Raw genomic sequence first — 19,729 nt, forward strand, 5'->3', positions numbered from 1 at the left:
AGAAGGCCCCTTAAGAGGGGACCGAAAAGATCAACCGACTTGGTATTACGTACATGATCCAAAATTTTACAATGAAAGAACAGTGTTGCGGGACTTGTTTTTTTTTTAACTTTTGTTATCGATGGCATCTCATTTATTTTTATGGAAAACCTCCTTTTTCTCTTTTTTTCCAGTATGATCTACTTCTCTAACACTCGTGCTATCAACGAATTTTCTGAGAGCCCACTCTCTGACTTATGATACGAGCTACACGTGTATATTTATAGATTACCTTGAAAAGTGGACAGAAAATTCAAAATATTTTAGTTTTTCCCTGAGTTATTCACTAAACACAAATTGTTTTCAAAATTTTGAAGCTTCTTTATAAACTAGAAGCGCCTTACAGTTTTGATGATGGGTCAGTCAGTGAATGAAAAAATTTAACAAAACTAAGAACTTTGTCTAGTTGTAATGCTTGAGCTACTTTTTTCTTGCTTACCAGAAATATAGGCGTCAAGTTTAATGCGAAATGTACTTATAGGTCGAAAATGGCCCGAAATAATTTGAGAAAAGTGTAATACGGCCATGCCGCTTTTTTATTTTTGCTTCACTTGGCGGTTCACTATCGTACCAACAGGTTAATTTTACATTTCATTTTTCAGACAATATCGACTTTTATCTATAGTAACAAAATAGTTTTAAATCCAATTACCACTTCAATAAGCAAATATATACATATGTACAAAATTTCTAATTAATTAATGTCGGTTAGGTATGAGTGTTCATATTGTATCATATCGGTTTCGGTTTAAAGACATTTATTTCTCATAAAGAACACAAAAGTTCACTTATAATAAGAAATCACAATAATTTTGCTTGAGGGTACATTTAAAAGTCTGTAGTTATATTAGACAAACATGTTTAGGTAGGGGTTATATTAACTTATAAATTATTTTGCACATATTCCATTACACGTTTTTTGAATATAGGAAAACTCTTGCTATTAATGATTAAGTCTGATAATTTATTATAAATTTGAACTCCTTCAAATAAAATGTTTTTCTTTCCATAGTTGGTTTTGGTTTTTGGAAGTTCTAGTTTATTACGTTTTCTAGTGTGGTATGTATGTGTTTTTTTATGAAAGTGTAATTGTAAATGTGTTTTATTTGTTATTATTTTTCTAATCAACATGCAGGTTTTTAAAGTGTATAATTGATTTATATTAAGAAGTTTTGTTTTTTTTTATTATATATTATATGGCGTCATATATGTAACAAAAAATAAGAGGAGCTGTATTGACTAAGGGGCGAGTTGGCGGCGGGCGAGGTGTGGAGTGGTGTGATGTATCGAGGAGGAGAGGAGAGGAGAGGGGAGGAGAGATTATATAAAGAGCCTTTTTGGATGTAATTGTGCATTACTTTTTGAAATTGGAAATAAACAAGTGATTTATCAAGAAGTCGTACTGTTTTAATTATTTTCTTTGAAAAGTCAGTTGTGTTTTGTAATTAAAGTAATAATCAGAAGTGCGATTACCTACAACAAAAAGTATAAAAGTGAAGAGATCCGGATAGCATCAAGGACATTACGTACGATCAAAAACGAGTAGAAATGTTCAGTGTTCTACTCCGGATGAGTTATATGAAGGATTTTTGTCAGCTTTTGATTCATATCTACCCTCTAAATCAAATAATATACCAAGAGCAACACATGCAGAAGACAGTATATTCAAAAAATCACCGATCTGTTATCGCTGTAAAGAAACAGGGCACGTGGCTACAACATGTAAATTAACCGATAAACGAAGTGTTTCAGGTGTGGTAAACTTGGCGAACATGGCGAACTTGGCGAACATGTGTAATTCAACAGAAGTAGAACCAAATCCTGTTAGGAAAGTTCAATTGATATCACAGTTGAATGATGTGTATAAGAAAAAGTGTGAGGGTAAGTGAACTTTTTTTTCAAGGCTTATTTAGATACTGGTAGCGAGCTTAATAAACTACTCAAGGGAGCATCTGATGCCCTTAAACTCAAACTAATGCCTACAAATACAGTGTTAAAAGGATTTAACGGTGATACAGTTCGAGCATTAGGAGAGGTACAGTTTGAATTATCAATCGACGAGGTTCACGTCAAAACGTCTGCTGTAGTAACAAACGTCGATTTGGGTGATATCTCTCTTATTATAGGCCAGACCGTTGTAAATCAAAATGACATAACGCTAAAAGTGTTTCAGTGTGGCGCTCACTTATCAAGGGCAACAACTACCCCCAATAACTTGTATAATATCGACCTGTGTGATGATACTAGCTATTACAGAGTAAAATTAGTCGAAGACACTTCTGTACCGATTGGAGATAACTTGGTTCAATTTACAATACGTGACGCCGATTGTGGAGATTACTGTACGAGGCCCAGGCAGTTCAGGATGAGGTAACGTAGTATATGCCGTAACCAGCTCCGTGCTACGAAATGGGAACGGCTTCATAAGAGTCTGCAATATTGGTTCCCGTACCATTTATTGAAAAAAAGGAACAACGAGGTGAAAAATGCATATCGGACCCAGAGGTGAGATCATACTGCTTTACTTTGAGGAGAGGAGAGTGTTCTGATAATTATAATGAATTTGAAAATATTGATGTCAGTGATATTGAGAATAATGATCAAATCAAGTAACGTTAATTAATCTTTTAAAGTCGTATGAGGATTGTTTTGCTAAAAATATTGGCGACATAGGGTGTACAAATTTAGGTGAAATGGCTATTGAGCTCGAAACAAACAAACCGGTAGTTCGAAAGCCGTATAGATTAGCGCTTAGGGAAAGAGAAGTTGTAAAGACAATGGTAAATTATTTAATAAAAGGGGGTATTATTAGAGAATCGAATTCGCAATACGCATCTCCGATTATATTAGTACGAAAAAAAAATAGGGCGACTGTAGATTGTGTGTCGATTCAGGGAATTAAATAGAATTACTATTAAAGAAAAATTCCCTATGCCTCATATAGATGACCAATTAAATAAGTTGTCGGGTAAACAATATTTTACAAATTTAGTCTTATTTTTCGGCTACCATAACTTATTAATTAGAGCAGATTCTATGCATAAAACGTCATTAATTACTCTTGATAGTCTTTATGAATATTTGAGGGTACTATTCGGGTTAGCCAATGCCTCGTCAGTTTTCATGAGGGTAATCCCAAAAAAAAAATTTGTGAAACTTGTGGGAAGTGATGAAATTGTAACCTTTATGGATGACATGTTATTATCAACTTCGAGCGTATGTGATGGTTTAAAATTATTAGAAAGGGTACTATCTCAGTTGCGTAAAGCAGATTTAAAATTAAACCTTAAAAAGTGTTCATTCCTTAAAACAAAAGTTTCATTTCTGGGTTATGAGACTAGTTCGAATGGTTTTAGGACCGGTAATCATAAAATACACGCAGTGGAGAATTTCTCTAAGCTGAATAATCTACATCAATTACGACAATTTTTGGGACTGTGTAGTTACTTCAGAAAGTTCATTAATAAATTTGCAATCATAGCGAAGCCGTTGACAGATTTAACAAAAAAGAAATCTGAATGGATCTAGGATAGTAAACCTGTGTTGGCTTTATACGACCCATTACTACCTTGTGAGATACATAAAGACGCAAGTAGAATAGGGGTACCGTGAATTTTATTCCAACTTTAAACGGAATGCGAATTAAAACCAGTGTTTTATTATAGTAGTTACTTCTCTCGAAGAAAGTATGTATCATAGTTATGAACTTGAGACGTTAGCTGTCGTTGATTCTTTAAAAAAAAATCGTATATATGTTTATAGACAACTAATTAAAATAGTTACCGATTGTTCAGCTGTAAGGTATACATTGCTCAAAAAGGATTTAATCCTTCGTATAGCAAGGTGGCGGCTTACGATCCAGGAATACGATATCCAGATCGCATATAGACCAGGAGAACGTATGACGCATGTCGATGCTCTCAGTCGCAGTCCGACATAGGTGAAGCTAAGTCAACAAAACACATTCGGTATTCTCAAGTGTTCGATAGGTATATAAATATGATATCTTCTGATGACTGGTAGTTGACTATTCAGCGGAAAAATGATAAATTAAATAGCATAATAAAGCAATTATCAGAAGGTCAGGCTTGCACTGATGTTAAAAATGATTATAAATTAAAAATAAACGATTATACAGGAAAACTATAAAGGGCTGCTAAGTTCGTCGTTCCTTCCTTTGCAAGATGGAAGTTTATGCAAAAATTTCACGATAAAAAAGGTCATATCGGCTTCAAACAATGTGAGGAACTAATTAAATCGGATTATTGGTTTCCTAAGATGACTCGTTTTATTAAAAAAATATGTGAATCATTGTTTGGAGTGTTTATATTCAAAAGGAGATTATGGTAAACGAAGTGATGAGTTACATCCCATTCCTAAGTCTTCTATTCCTATGGAATTAGTTCACATTGATCATCTCCGGCCTTTTGGTAAAACTAAAAAGGGTCATCAATGTATTTCAATGATAGTAGATTCCTTTTCAAAGTTTTTGTTAGAACAATGAATTCCGTAGAGGCTGTAATTTATTTTAAAAGATATGTTTAGTTTGTTCGGTTATCGGAGAAGAGTAGTATCGGATAGAAATTTGGCTTTTACTAGTAGAATTTTCAAAGATGTTTTCAACTAATCATAATTTTCGCCATACTTTAAATCCTATAGCATGTCCACGCGCCAATGGACAGGTTGAACGATACAACCGTACATTATTGGATGCTATGCGTACTCGTAATATAGATACTAACATGTGGACAGAGTGTATACCCGATGTGGTTTGGGGAATCAAAAATATAATTAACGGAAGTCTAGGTTATCACCCTTATGAAATTATGTTTAGTCATAGAGATCGACTCATGTCTAATTTGATCGGGAACGAAAATTTTAAGCCGGTTGACGAGAAACGTAAAAATGCTTCCGAGCGATTAAAACGAAAAGCCATAATTATGAAGAAAAAAATATGAAAAGCTTCGTAAACCTGAGAATAAATTTAACAAGGGAGTTTTAGTTCTCTATAAGCAATCGCCCACGTTAAGTGAAGTTAAGAATGTAAATAGTAAGTTGCGAGTGTTGTATTCTAGGCCTTACATTGTACAAAAGGTTCTTGATAATGGGCGACATGAAATCGATAGCGTTAAAGGAATGAGGGGCTATAAAGAGTTTTCGGGAATTGTTGCAGCAGATTCTCTTAGACTATATCGTAGTGCTCCAGACTTTAGTGAGACTGTAGTGAGACTAGTAGTGATGATGACTTGGTAACTAGAGATGATCTTATTGGTTTATTGGAAAGCTCATCGAATGTTTGCGCCAATTGCGGTGCAATTGTTCCAGGATGGCCGACTGTAACAAAAAATAAGAGGAGCTGTATTGACTAAGGGGCGAGTTGGCGGCGGGCGAGGTGTGGAGTGGTGTGATGTATCGAGGAGGAGAGGAGAGGAGAGGGGAGGAGAGATTATATAAAGAGCCTTTTTGGATGTAATTGTGCATTACTTTGTGAAATTGGAAATAAACAAGTGATTTACCAAGAAGTCGTACTGTTTTAATTATTTTCTTTGAAAAGTCAGTTGTGTTTTGTAATTAAAGTAATAATAATCATATTTATAAAGAACTTTAATAATTTTATTTTGTAAAGTTTGTAATGACTTTATGTTAGACTTCGCAGCAGTTCCCCATATTTCAATAAGATATTCGATATGAGGTTTTACTAAAGAATTATAAATAATAGGACGAATTGTATTAGGTATACATAAGGAAATTCTACGTAGTGCTCCTATCAAAGGGGATATTTTATTTTTAAGATGATCAATATGATATTGCCAGGTTAACTTGCTATCCATTATAAGACCTAAATATTTTTCATGATCAGTTTTATTTATTGGCTCGTTAAAAATTGTTAGTTGGTCATGATTTGGTATATTTTTATTTTTAGGCGCGAAGATCATATATGATGTCTTTTTGGTATTAATAGTTAATAAATATCTCAAGTCTATCCTACGACGATCCCTATGTACACTACGGGGTTCTGAAACCTTCGCACAAATCGGTAGATTTAAAATTCTCTCTTTATATAAAAGAAATGTATGTAATGTATGATTAATTACATACCCACATGATCACACAGTTTGTATGTCACATAGGCATTTTTAATTTATAAATTCTAAGATATGAGGGCACATTCTTAAAAATTTTCGTTATGTTTAGGGATATGGTATTCGTTATGGTATTCGTCAAACAACAAAAGTATATAACGAAACGTTTGTCTGGTAAAATTACATACTATTATTATCCAATAGCCAGTTATAATTAATTATTAGATGTCTATATGGCAAGGAGTATTCTTAAATTTCATCATTATATTCTGGCATATATAACCTGATATGCAAAATATAGCATAGTGGAGCCTCTCGATATCCCCTCCTTTAATACAAAATTTTTCCGTAAATCGTTCTCTGTCCAAGGTGCACAGCTTTGGAACTCACTCCCACCTTCTGTTTACAAAGAGAGACCAAGTGCACCTGCATTTAAACATTAACTTAAGTGACATCTTCTGTCACTTTTACCTTCTGATATGTAATGTTTATTTATTCATACTATTTGTATATATTTATATATACTATTTGTATATATGTATATTTATGTATATATCTATGTATGTATAATATCAACATTTTCTATTATTATATTTTTTTTTGTTTGCTTATTTATATATAAATCTGTATATTTTTTTTCCCTTCACTCTTTTTATTGTACCTATGTACACCACGCTTCTTTATGTAGTTTCCTTTATGAAAAGGGTTTCTCGTAGAGGTCTCTTTTAAGAGATTAGTTATCCTTTGTGCATCACATGTCTTTTATAATTAATTATGTAACTATTTCTTCTCTTGGTATATAAATAAATAAATATTAAATGCTGTGAGTATAATAAATGGGGACACATGAGTGCATCATGCAGTAATAAACGGCCTAAACCTGACATTAATAAAACTAAGCCACGAAACTTGCCTCTGCCTCAATCCTCAAGGACTAATTCGTTTCATTTTAAATCCGTAGCTTGTAACTTCTGTAAGAAAGTCGGTCATAGTGAACGTAATAATGATAAAGAAACTAAAAGAAAAATATCAATTACATTAGATAGCTGAAACATTTTCTTTCTTAGTCAAATATCATCATCATTAGATTCACTATACAGGATAATGACATTTGTATTTAATTATTTGTATTAAATATTTTGTATTTTTATTAAATATTTTATATTTAAATTCTATATTAATTTAAGATATACATATATTTCTATAACGATAATTCAAATATTCTTTTAATTCATGACTTTACATAATCAAGTACTTTTTTTTTACTTGTAGGTAGCATGTTATTGTAGTACATGTAGTCCATGTAAAGTTTCAATTTTTAGATTCATTTTGTATGTGGGTTTTAGTGCAAGCAGTAAGTTTAAATTCATTTTGTGCGTCGTTTTATGTGAAATCTGGAACAGTACGCGGTAAGTGATTTTGTGTATATACATACTAGTATATATTTTACTGTTCGTTTCATCGTTTTTATGTAATAATTGTATATTGACCGTCAGCTTTTAATATGATTTAATAAAATTATAAATAATTTTCGAAAATAATTACATTTGATGGTTAAAATTCTTCATCATATCTATCTACACCATGCACCATTATTTACTTATTTCTTTCAACTTTCTTTGTCCGTATTATCACCACTACTAACATGTTGTATTAGAAACTTTTCATTTTGTCCCCCGCTATAACATTATAATATCTTATCCGCCTTTATTCAAGGATTTCACCCTATAATGATCGTTATCATATATTTTGCAACTTTATAAAATCTGGCATATTTGTTGACAAGTTTTCCACTCGTTAATCCTTTTTTTATTATTATTATTATGCTACGCTGAATTTGTACTAAATCGCCTAAAAGAATTTTGTATAATTAAGTCTTTTTTATCGTACCCCTCTTTACTTTTTATAGAAACGTTAATATTATTTTTTTGAGCTTGAGAACGCAACTCGGATATTTGAGTTTTGTTTTTTGTTTTACAGTATAAAATGCAGTTCAAATCGAGGCTTATATCCATATAGTAATTCTAAAGGACATTTCTGGGTACTGCTGTTTATGCTGTAATGGATGCCTCTTTTCCACTTATGGAATAAATTGTTCCCAGTCTATCTCATTTTCACCAGTAGACGCTGTTAATGATTGAAGAATGGTGCGATTACTACGTTCGACTTGCCCTTTTGCTCTTAGACAGGGAACTGCATTTAATATATGCCGAATTTGTTTAAGGGTGCAATAGTTTGAAAACTTTTGGTTGGTAAAAGCCTTCCCACGGTCTGTTGTTATTCGAGTAGCCAGTCCGAAAACGAGCGTAAGAAAATTCATTGTATGTATTACGTGAATTGTAAAAGTATTAGGAACAGGTTGCAGTCAAACAAATTTACTGAAAGCGTCTATTACTACCAATAAGTAACAATTTTGGTTTAACGAATTTACACAAGGGACCAAATTATTGAGATGCCACGGAATATTCCGTTTTTCAATGGGATTTAAAAAGCCTCGTTTCCCAAATGGTTTTTTTTTTGGCAAATTGACACGGAATGCATACCTTCACATATTTAGTAACAAATCGTTTTAGTTTTTCGAACTAATATTGTCTCTGAACAATCTCAATAACCCTGGTTGCATTCGTGTGACCATTATCATGAAACATTTTTGCGATTTTATACTCGTCTACTTTTCTATGCAGAATACCGTCTTTTAATAGATACAACTTCTTATATTCATAATTATTTATGTTATTAATAATGACTTGTAATTCAAGATCATCATTTTGCACTGCTGTAATCCAATTTTCTGTTGTAATATGTTGTAAAGGTAGAGCATTGCGACTCAGCGCGTCTACGTGTTGAATTTGTATTTCTGGTCTATATTGCACTTCAAAATTGTAACTTTGTAGTTCTAGCCATCATCGTCCTATCCTCGGTAACTACTGAGAGCCTGACAATCGATAAATATTTTAAAAGGTCGACCCAAGAGATATACAGGAAATTTTCTAATACTAAACACAACTGCCATTGCTTTAAGTTCATACGAGTGATATTTTTGTTCTATGGATGTGGTTTGTTTACTGAAATATGCTATAGGTTTTAATTCACCTTTCAACTGTTTTTAAAATAAAATACCACCAACTCCATGACTTGATGCATATATGTTTAACTGTGTTTCAAGTTCGGAATTATATACAGCCAGTACTGGTTCAGATTTTAAAGCTCGTTTATACCAATAAACGAATTTTGTTCTTCTTCCCCCCATTTCCACAATTGGTATTTCGTAGTTTCTTTAAGCGGACGAGTACGGTGGATCATGTGGGTATGTACTTAATCATACATTACATACATTTCGTTTATCTAAAGAGAGAATTTTAAATCTACCGATTTGTGCGAAGGTTTCAGAACCCCGTAGTGTACATAGGGATCGTCGTAGGATAGACTTAAGATATGATACAATATGAACACGCATACCTAACCGACATTAATTAATTAGAAATTTTGTACATATATATTTACTTATTTTATTTATTTATTTGTAAGTAAGTGAAACAAACAGCATATTTTATATTACATAAAACTTATAAACCTTAACTAACACACATGCCAATACAGTTTCCACAAATAATTAATCTGGAAGTGAACATATATATAAAGGAGATAAAACAGTAAAATTAAATGTATGGTAATTAAGAAAAAAAAAACTAACAAATGTAAAAATGTATATAAACCAAACTTATATCATGTGAAATATGAAAAAGGAAAAAAAAAAGTTAATCACAAATCTTAATATAATTATTTTTAAGTATCGAGTTAAACTTACTGAGACTTCAATGACATCAATGAAGGTTTAAAATTACTCGATTCCGTTCTAAAGACGCTCACCGATGCTGGCTTTTCGGTGAATATTCGAAAGTGTACATTTTTAACTCCAGAAGTTGAATATCTTGGTAGAATCATTGGCAATGGTCAGGTAAGGCCAAGCGAGAATAAAATAAAAGCGTTGGTTCAATCACCACAGCCACAGAACGTCAAACAGGTTAGACAATTTTTAGGCTTAGCGGGCTATTTCCGTCGATATATATGTGGTTACTCTTATAAAACAGCCTGCATTGCTGCACTAACTCGCAAGAATGCTAAATTTAATTGGTGAATTCAACAAGAAAAAGCAAGGCAGGAAATAATTAAAATTTTAACGAGTGAACCGATTTTAAAAATTTTCGATCCGCAGTTAGAAACTGAACTTCATACAGACGCTAGCTCTCAAGGCTATGGAGCGGTTCTACTACAGGTGGATCTCGAGAAGTGTAAACGCGTCATTGCTTATTACAGCAGGGTCACAGTAGGAGCAGAACCAAAGTACCACTCTTATGAGCTGGAAACCCTTGCAGTAGTAAGAGCACTACAGCATTTCCGCCAATACTTGATTGCTAAGCATTTTAAAATAGTTACCGATTGCAATGCACTTAAGTTAACGCAAAACAAAAAGGACTTACAACCCAGAGTAGCCAGATGGTGGATATATCTTCAAGATTATGACTTCACTTTAGAATATAGAAAGGGTACAATGATGTCTGATGCTGACTACCTCAGTAGAAATCCTGTTAATCTATGTACTCCGGTTAAACCTAAAACGTGGGCGCAAATTGCACAATCCGCTGACAACGAGATAGCAGTCTTATTAGAAAAGCTTAATGATGGTCAATTGGACGATACCCGATACAAAAAGAAAAATGACATGTTGTATTACAAATATGATGTCAAAGGTGAGCAGTCGCGACTTTTATATTATGTACCCAAAGCTTACAGGCTTAGCCTACTACGTGTTTTTCACGACGAACACCAGCGTCTGAGTTATGAAAAGACAGTAAATTTAATTTTGACGCATTTTTGGTACCCCGGATTGCATAGTTTTACTAAAAAGTATATTTTACATTGTGTAAATTGTTTAACATATAAAAAGGTACCACGTGCGCCACTCCAGCCAATTACATCGTGGGAAAAACCTTCAATCCCATTTGACACGATACATGTCGATTCTTTAGGACCGCTGCCGGAATCCGACGGTTATAATTACGTTTTAATTTTAATAGACGCTTTTACCAAATTTTGTTTAATGTTCCCAATGCGTAAACAAGATTCATCCGAATTAAAACGAATTATAACTAACGCAATAGGTATCTTCGGTACACCACGGTTACTCGTTTGTGATAGGGGTCGAATGTTCGACAGCGCGGATTTTAATACCTTTCTAATAGAATATGGCATTGAGATGCACTTAATTACTCCCGAAATGCACCAGTCTAATGGCCAGGTTGAGAGGTACTGCCGCACCGTATTAAATATGATTAGAGTAGAAATAAAACTGAAGTCTGCACATTGGTCACAAGTTCTATGGAAGGTTCAATTAACTTTGAATATAACTAAACAAGCTTCTACTTCGTATTCAGCATTAAACTTACTCATTGGCACGGAGGCGATTACATCGTTAATCAATTCCCTTATTAAGGATGTAACGATAGAGGGATCCACGCCTAATCGCGAAGCATGGCGTGAATTAAGAAGACAAACGGCTGAAACCAATTTGAATAAAAAATCGAGAACTTCAGGACGCCTACGTAAATAAAAACCGCAATACGCCTAGGAGATATAAGGTTAATGATTTAGTTTATGTTATAAAACAATCTCAAAGAGCAGGAAAGTTGGACAGTGGCATGAGGGGTCCATACCGCGTCACCAAAGCGCTAGCAAACAACCGCTATGAGCTTACCTTACTCTCAAACTCTTATGGCAAGGTAACACAAGCGGCTGCCGAGTACGTAGTACCTTGGAATGGTGAGTGGACTCCCGACGATTGCGCAGCATTCTTTGAGAGCTGTGAATCCGATTCCTACGAAGAACAAACCACAGCTGAGCAGGGTAGCCGCGAGGACGCTGCCTTGTCAGGAGAGGCCGTGTTGACGAACTAAATCTGCCCCCATCCCCCGCCACCGGTTGCTCCCACCATAGACAATCGAGACTATAATAATGGCTGCAAACTGACGAGAGCTCGTTACATCAGTTGTCATCAGTTGGATCAAGAGCTGCAACGAAACTTTGTAAAACAGTATAAGTCAAAACGTGTTAAATTACTAAATCAATGTTTAAAGTGATATAAAGTGATTACACAAATATTTTGTTAAAAGAATTATTAGTTCGTTAAAAATATACAACTAGTATAAATAAATAAACATTACATATCAGAAGGTAAAAGTGACAGAAGATGTCACTTAAGTTAATGTTTAAATGCAGGTGCACTTGGTCTCTCTTTGTAAACAGAAGGTGGGAATGAGTTCCAAAGCTTTGCACCTTGGACAGAGAACGATTTACTGAAAAATTTTGTATTAAAGGAGGGCATATCGAGAGGCTCCACTATCCTGTATTTTGCATATCATGTTATATATCCCTGAATATAATAGAGAGTTTTAAGTAACAATAAAACTTACCTTTTATTTTTCCTTAAGACATCCGGAATCCATCTTGAGTCAAGCACCTGTCTTTTTAGCCTTTTAGTCCAGTTTTCACTCCCTTCCGGTGCAAGTGCTGCTCTCTAATGTGAATTTGGCGGGAGGAAACTTGCACATTTTAACAAATTGATAATTCTTAATTCATTATACATACTCGAGATGAACCAGGTAGAAATTACCTGGATTCCGGATGTCTTAAGGAAAAATAATAGGTAAGTTTTAGTGTTAGTTAAAACTCTCAATTATTGTTACATGTTGACATCCGGAATCCATCTTGAGTGACGTGTTTGTTATCACCTGGTCATAAATATTATGACGTTGCTATAATGTGTCCAATAAAAATTAAATTATTGGAATACAATAATTTATTTTAATAACAATTTGATTTATGGAATACAATCAAAATAGCTTGATAGCTAAGCTTTTGTATTTTACTGTGACTGATTTAAAACAACTCTTTTGAAGTATCTTCTAAAGGATCTTGCCTCCATTTTCCAGTTTTTAAATTGTATCTTTTGAAAAGCATTCCATTCAGTTAAGGGAAGCTACTGAAGATCTTACAGATCTGCTAGAAGCTTCAATACCAGCTTCTTTGAGTAGAGACTTAATCCAAACTCGTAACTATTTTCGATGTCGCTCTAGGTCCGCTCTAGGTCCCTGTTGAGGTCAAAGATAATTAATTCATTTAAATTAATTGACCCACTGTCGCGGCTTTTGGATAGTTCAACCAATCGACAAATCCAGTAGATATAATCGAGGGCTTGAAATGGGTTTGTGAAATTTTCCACCTAGACTACCTGTAATTGATTCTATCAGTCCAGTAAATTAAATCCACTAAATATAAGCTAACGTCCAGTAAATATAAACTAACTCGAATGGGGTATATTTTGTTTCACGGTGAACGGAAGTATTATACGAGAAACACCAAAAGGGTAGCCAGGAACTCCAAGACTCGGAGTGGTTGTCAGTTTGTATGCGTAAAAATGCTCCTAAACTCTTATGGGAATTTTCTAAAGCGCCGATGCTCTCATGATGGTATGCTGTGGAATTTAATTTTTTTAATTTTTAATAAACTACATACCTCTTTCATTACTGTGGACATAAACTCGGTACCTCGATCTGTGGCTATTTCCTTGGGTATTCCATGTCGAAGAATGAAGTTATTTACGAATGCCTGTGCAACTTCAACTGAACTCTTAGAAACTAACGGATATGCTTCTACGTATTTAGATAACTCACATTGGAGTGTTAATATATATGAATAATTATTACTATCTCTATCTAAAGGTCCTACAATATCTAAGAAAATTTTTTCGAAGGGAGATTGAGCTGTAGAAGTTAGTCATAGGCTCCCTAACGGGTATAGAATACTTTTGTTTCTGGCATTTGTCACAGCGTCTCACAAATGCTGTTATATCTCGTTCGATACCTGGCCAAAAGTAATATTTTTTAATGTTATTCAACATCCTCTTAATACCCGCGTGGCCACTAGTGGGGAGGAGATGAAAATCATTTAATATTACTCTTTGGTCGTCTTTGTTGTCAATTCTTTCAATTTCATTTAACACAATAATTCTTGGACCGGGCCAGTTTTCAATACTATTAATTTCATTTATTACTTGCTCTATAAATGTATTTTTTTCTTTACATTTCATGAAGTATACTTCGTTAATATTTATTTTTTTACAAAAATCAGACAGCTCCCTCACAAATTCGCCTCGCGATAATTGTGATCGAATAGCTGGATTTATATAAATTGTCATTTTCTTTAAAACGTATGTATATAAAAGTTCTAGATTCGCATGCGATTTCATTGTCCTTTCGTAATTTTTGTAAATTACTTTTGTTGATCAATCTTAATTCTATCGATATCTTCGGTTTGTTGTGTATCTCTACGACTCTTGGGTGATCAAGCCAATCGTCAGTATTCACACTATCACACAAAGAATCATTGTTCATCCCTGACATACTATGCTCCTCTTCCATCCTTTTCTTCTGAGCTCTAGTCAACACATTCAAACTACACTCACTCATATCTTTTAAGTCTTTCGATATAATACGTATTCTAGATAAAGCATCTGCGGCGGAATTTTCACTTCCTCTTACATACTCTACTATATAATCGTATTCTTCGAGAGCAAGTCTAAATTTCAATAACCTACTCGAAGGATCTTTCATGTTAAAAAGATAAATGAGAGGTTTGTGGTCCGTATAAATTTTGAAAGAACGTCCGTATAAATAAGGCCGGAAGTGTTTATTAGCCCATACAATCGCTAATAATTATTTTTCGATTGTTGGATAGTTTTTCTCCGCTCTATTTAAAGTTCGGCTAGCATATGCTATAGGTTTACCATTTTTATTGGACAGTACGGCTCCTATAGCGTAACCCAATGCATCCGTTTGAACTACAAATTGGTTACTTTCAGAAAAATCTGGGTATTGCAGTAACGGAGGTGACATCATATCGTGCTTTAATGAATTAAATGAATGTTGACACTCGTCACTCCAATGAAATTGTACATTTTTACGGCATAATTTATTTAAATAAAAAGCTTTCTCTGCAAAATTTCGAATAAATTTACGATAAAAGTTCGCGAATGCTACAAAGCGTTTTACCTCGTCTGTATTAGTAGGAATAGGATAATTTTGTAAGACTTTGATTTTATCAGGATCCGGTAAAACACCATCTCCAGATACAACATGACCCAAATACAGTAATTCCTTTTTTAAAAATATACACTTATCGGGGTTTAGCTTTAAATTAACTTGTTTTAATCGTTCAAATACTTCCGTTAAATTTTTATTGTGATCTGCTAAATTTCTACCAAAAATTATGATGTCATCAAGGTAAATAAAACATTTTTCAAATGTTAAGCCTGCCATAGCCATATTCATCATTCTAGAGAAAGAGCTGGGACTGGTTTTAAGACCCATTGGCATTCTGGTCATCTGGTATTGACCAGAACAGAATGCTGTATACCTACGGCTATTTGGATCTAATTCTACATTATAGAAACCTTGATTTAAGTCTAAATGTGTATAATATATACAACCTGAAAGAGAGTCGAGTATTTCTGTAATATTCGGCAAAGGAAACTTATCATCAACTATGGAATTATTTAATTTACGATAATCGATTACTAATCTCCATTTTTTATCGTTACTTTCCGATTTTTTAGGTACTAGTAGAATGGGACTTGACCATTCACTCTTACAAGGTTCAATAATTCCTTGATTTAACATTTTATCTAATTGCCTTTTTATTTCTACTTTTTGAGAATGGGGTAATCTGTATGGTTTTACATAGATTGGATCTACATTGGGTTTTAATGTAATTGTATGTTTATAGATATCAGTCACAGTCAAGCTGTCTCCGGGTAAATAAAAGATATCACAGTATTTCGCACATATGTTTTCGATTGATACCTGTTCTTCCCCCTTTAGATATTCGTGTAATTTTAAAATAGAAAATATTTTTTTTACGCGTTCCGAATTCTTATTCGATTTTCCAAACATACATATATTATACTCACTCGCACTATAAATGTTAGGGCTTACGTCACTCAAACAAAAATCTCTGTCGGTTTTATTTATTATTCGAATCGGTATTTTCCCTCTAATTGGACTTACTAACATACTGACTAAGTAAACACCTTCCGATAACTCTTTCGAACATACCACACAATCATCTTTCATATCAGTATTTATAAAATGTATAGATTCCGATCGCGACGGAATATACAAAACCTCATTATTAATATTACTAAAAGTAGGTAAATAAATTCGATCATTATTTGAATTAATCAATGAAAAATAATTGTTTTCATAATCAATTATCGCCGCATACTTTTTGCAAAAGTCATCGCCAATTATAGCAGAAACTTTAGTAGGTAGAGTATCAAATACAAAGAATTTATGTTTAAAAGATCCTTGGGGCACTTCCGAATTAAGAAAGACATATCCAATTGCTTCAACACTACCTCCAATTCCGCTAAACTCACATTTCTCTTTATGGAATGGAATGTTATAAGTATAAACAAGTTTCGATTCTAGCGCAGAAATTGATGCGCCGGTGCCAATTAAACAATGTGAAGCAAAACAATTGTTAAAAGTAAATTGAACTAAACGCGAATGATTATTACATGAAAATATATGACCTTTACTCACGAAAAAACTGATTATTATTATCAACAGATGGGGTGGGTTGGGACTGTGAATTATTTCGATCGATGATGTTTACATAACCTTGATTTTGCCCAACGTTTAAGCTATTGTTTTTATTTTTCATACCTCTATTCTGGTACGGGCGGGAATTACCACGCCATGATCTACCTCGCTGTGTGCCACGCCACGTTGGTTGTTGGCCTCTGCTCATACCACCGCCGTGCTGTGGGTGGGCACGGTACCCTCGATATTGATTACCTCGGTAATTATAACGTCCCCTGGAATTTCGAAAACAGGAAACTTTTTTATTTATGCTCATTAAATTGGAATTAGAAGTGGATGGCAACTCCTCATCTAATGCAGATTGAATAGCGTCTTTTAAAGATGTAAAGTTACGCGCTGTAATAATAGTCCCGGTTCTACGATTTCGCAGTCCATCAGCAAATCGTTTGATTGCTTGCTTTTCATTTAAGGGCTTAAGCACCTTATAAGTCTCTGGGTCGTTATCTGCCTGTGAAATAGTCAAGTCAACAAACATTTCAGTGATTTGCTTACCGTATTCTTTGATGGTCAACTCATTCTGCTTAAAATTCAGCAATCGTGTTTGGATGGTCGTAGCAGATTTTTTCGGCAAAAGCTCTTTTTTCATATCATGAATTAAGTCTGAAATACTAGAATAGCTTGGATGTAATTTAAGTTTTGCTGATTGCGATAAACGATTTTTTAACACAAAATTTATTAATTGGGGCTTAGAATCGGCAGTAAGGGTGGTTTCATAATATTCAACGGAATCTATTAATTGTTTAGTTACAGATAAGTCGTCATTCATAACCGGTAACAAACTCAGAGCAACTTTAAAATCAAATTTTTCCATGTTTATAGTTTCTATAGTCTGACCTGAATTACTAATAAATTCTTTCGAATCGGATGACGTTGAAGAGTATCTAACAATATCTTTATACAATGAAAGAAATTGCTGTGAATAATCGACAATCAATTCACTATCGCTAGCACTAATATTACCACAATTTACTTCTTTTTGCAAATAAGAATTTAATGTTAAATATTGGCTATACAAACTATTTGCTTCGCTTAACTTAACAATGTAAATGTTACCCTTTCTACGCTCAGGACCAATTTTCCTTAAGTATTCTTTAATCAATTTTAACTCTTGGCACAATATTTTTAAATCATCTGCCTGCCATATCAAAATATAAAAACTATACATATTACTAAAATTCATTATTACTAATTACGTATTTTGAAGTTATACAAAAATAATATGAATACTTTAACACTAATTATCTAGTTATTACAAATATATCGCTACATAATATGTATTATTATAATTATATAAAACTATTAAAGTCCGTCTCTACGTTGCATCCCTTATATAGGCATGTTCTGCATTCTGGAGTCACGTTACTCGCGCACTGTTTGGACAAATAACAAATTTTTCTTTCTTGAATATTAACAATTTTTAGACGCGGCTCCAATCCAAAATCACTTCAATTTATGTTTCTTGTTCAGCAACAGCTGGAGAACCGTGTAGGGTAGCCCGTTGACGTCTGAACGATCCACGAAGTACATATTGATGTATACCCTGCTGGACCCAGCGATGATGCATTTTTCGGTATACTCTCCATACAACGTAGATGATAAACAGTCTCATCAACAGTAATATTATAAGAAAAAGAATGTTTGTGGTGGAAGCATGGAATTTCAATTCTTTTATATATGCATTATTTTCGGCAGCTAAAGAATTTTGGTTTATAAAAATGTCCTCCTTTTCTACTTTCGAATTACACATATTTTAAACTACAGTGACCATTATTAACTTTGAACTTTGGCGAGTTTGAATTAACACTTGTCAGTAATTTAAATTAAAGGATCTCGCGTTACCGATGCGCATACTGCGCTGGCAGGGTCGCCATATAAGGACGAGGGAAATGAAACGCCCGAATGTTGATATAAGACTACTTTATTAACGTTACTGGTGTGGGTTTTATATTATGATGGCACTAAACATGTGTATATCTAGATAGATACCACAAGAAAATGATTGAAGTTACTAGCCAGTGTGAGATGGCAACGCAATTACAACCTGGACCCTATACAAATAACAAGGAGATGCTGAAGCTCAAGTAAGAAGCTTAAATATGATGATAAAAAAAGAGCTTTAATATACAACATGACAAGCAACTTGGAAGGAAATTCTCTGCTACGGTTTGAACACCAATAAAACATCGATGTGACCTGGAGCGAGTGGAAAAGACTTTACCTGCTAAGCGCGGTTTCGCTGCGAAACTACACGACATGGTTGCAACTAGCAAACGTCAGGATGCACAGGTGATACTTTTATTTTTCAAAAAGCCAGCTCTTGGAGAGTCATGTGAGTTAAGTGAGCATATAATCTGCCACGTAATTTGAAAGCTGGAACCCGAGGCACAGGTTCTAAAGCCACCGGTTCTTAAGATACTTAATTATTTAACGGATACTATAGTTGAACCCTCAAAATTAACAAATAATTTAACTTTTGATAAAGTTCAGGGCCTAAATGTTTTTCATGTGGACTCACATCGTCCCAATGTATATCATCCCAATGTAGGGAAAACGTCCGATGTAATAATTATAATAAAATTGTTCATAAAACGGAATATTGCAGATTTAAAAAGTCCGATCACTGTGGTAAAGTAGGTTATGAAGAGAAAGACTGTTATTTTAAAAATCTATCGGCTCCAAATAGTTCTTATGTCAAACCTAACAATAAATTCGATGAAAAGAAATCTAAATTGTTAGCCCGATTGATGTGGATCACCAAAATTTCGTAAAATTATTATTGCTAACAGTTTTAAATTGACTGCATATATTGACTTTAATAATACTATAACAGTATCAGCGGCTCTAAAAATCAATTTAAAATATAATATATGTCAAACAAGCATAAAAGGT

This window comes from Danaus plexippus, unplaced genomic scaffold, assembly GCF_018135715.1.
Source record: "Danaus plexippus unplaced genomic scaffold, MEX_DaPlex mxdp_43, whole genome shotgun sequence".
NCBI lineage: Eukaryota > Metazoa > Arthropoda > Insecta > Lepidoptera > Nymphalidae > Danaus > Danaus plexippus.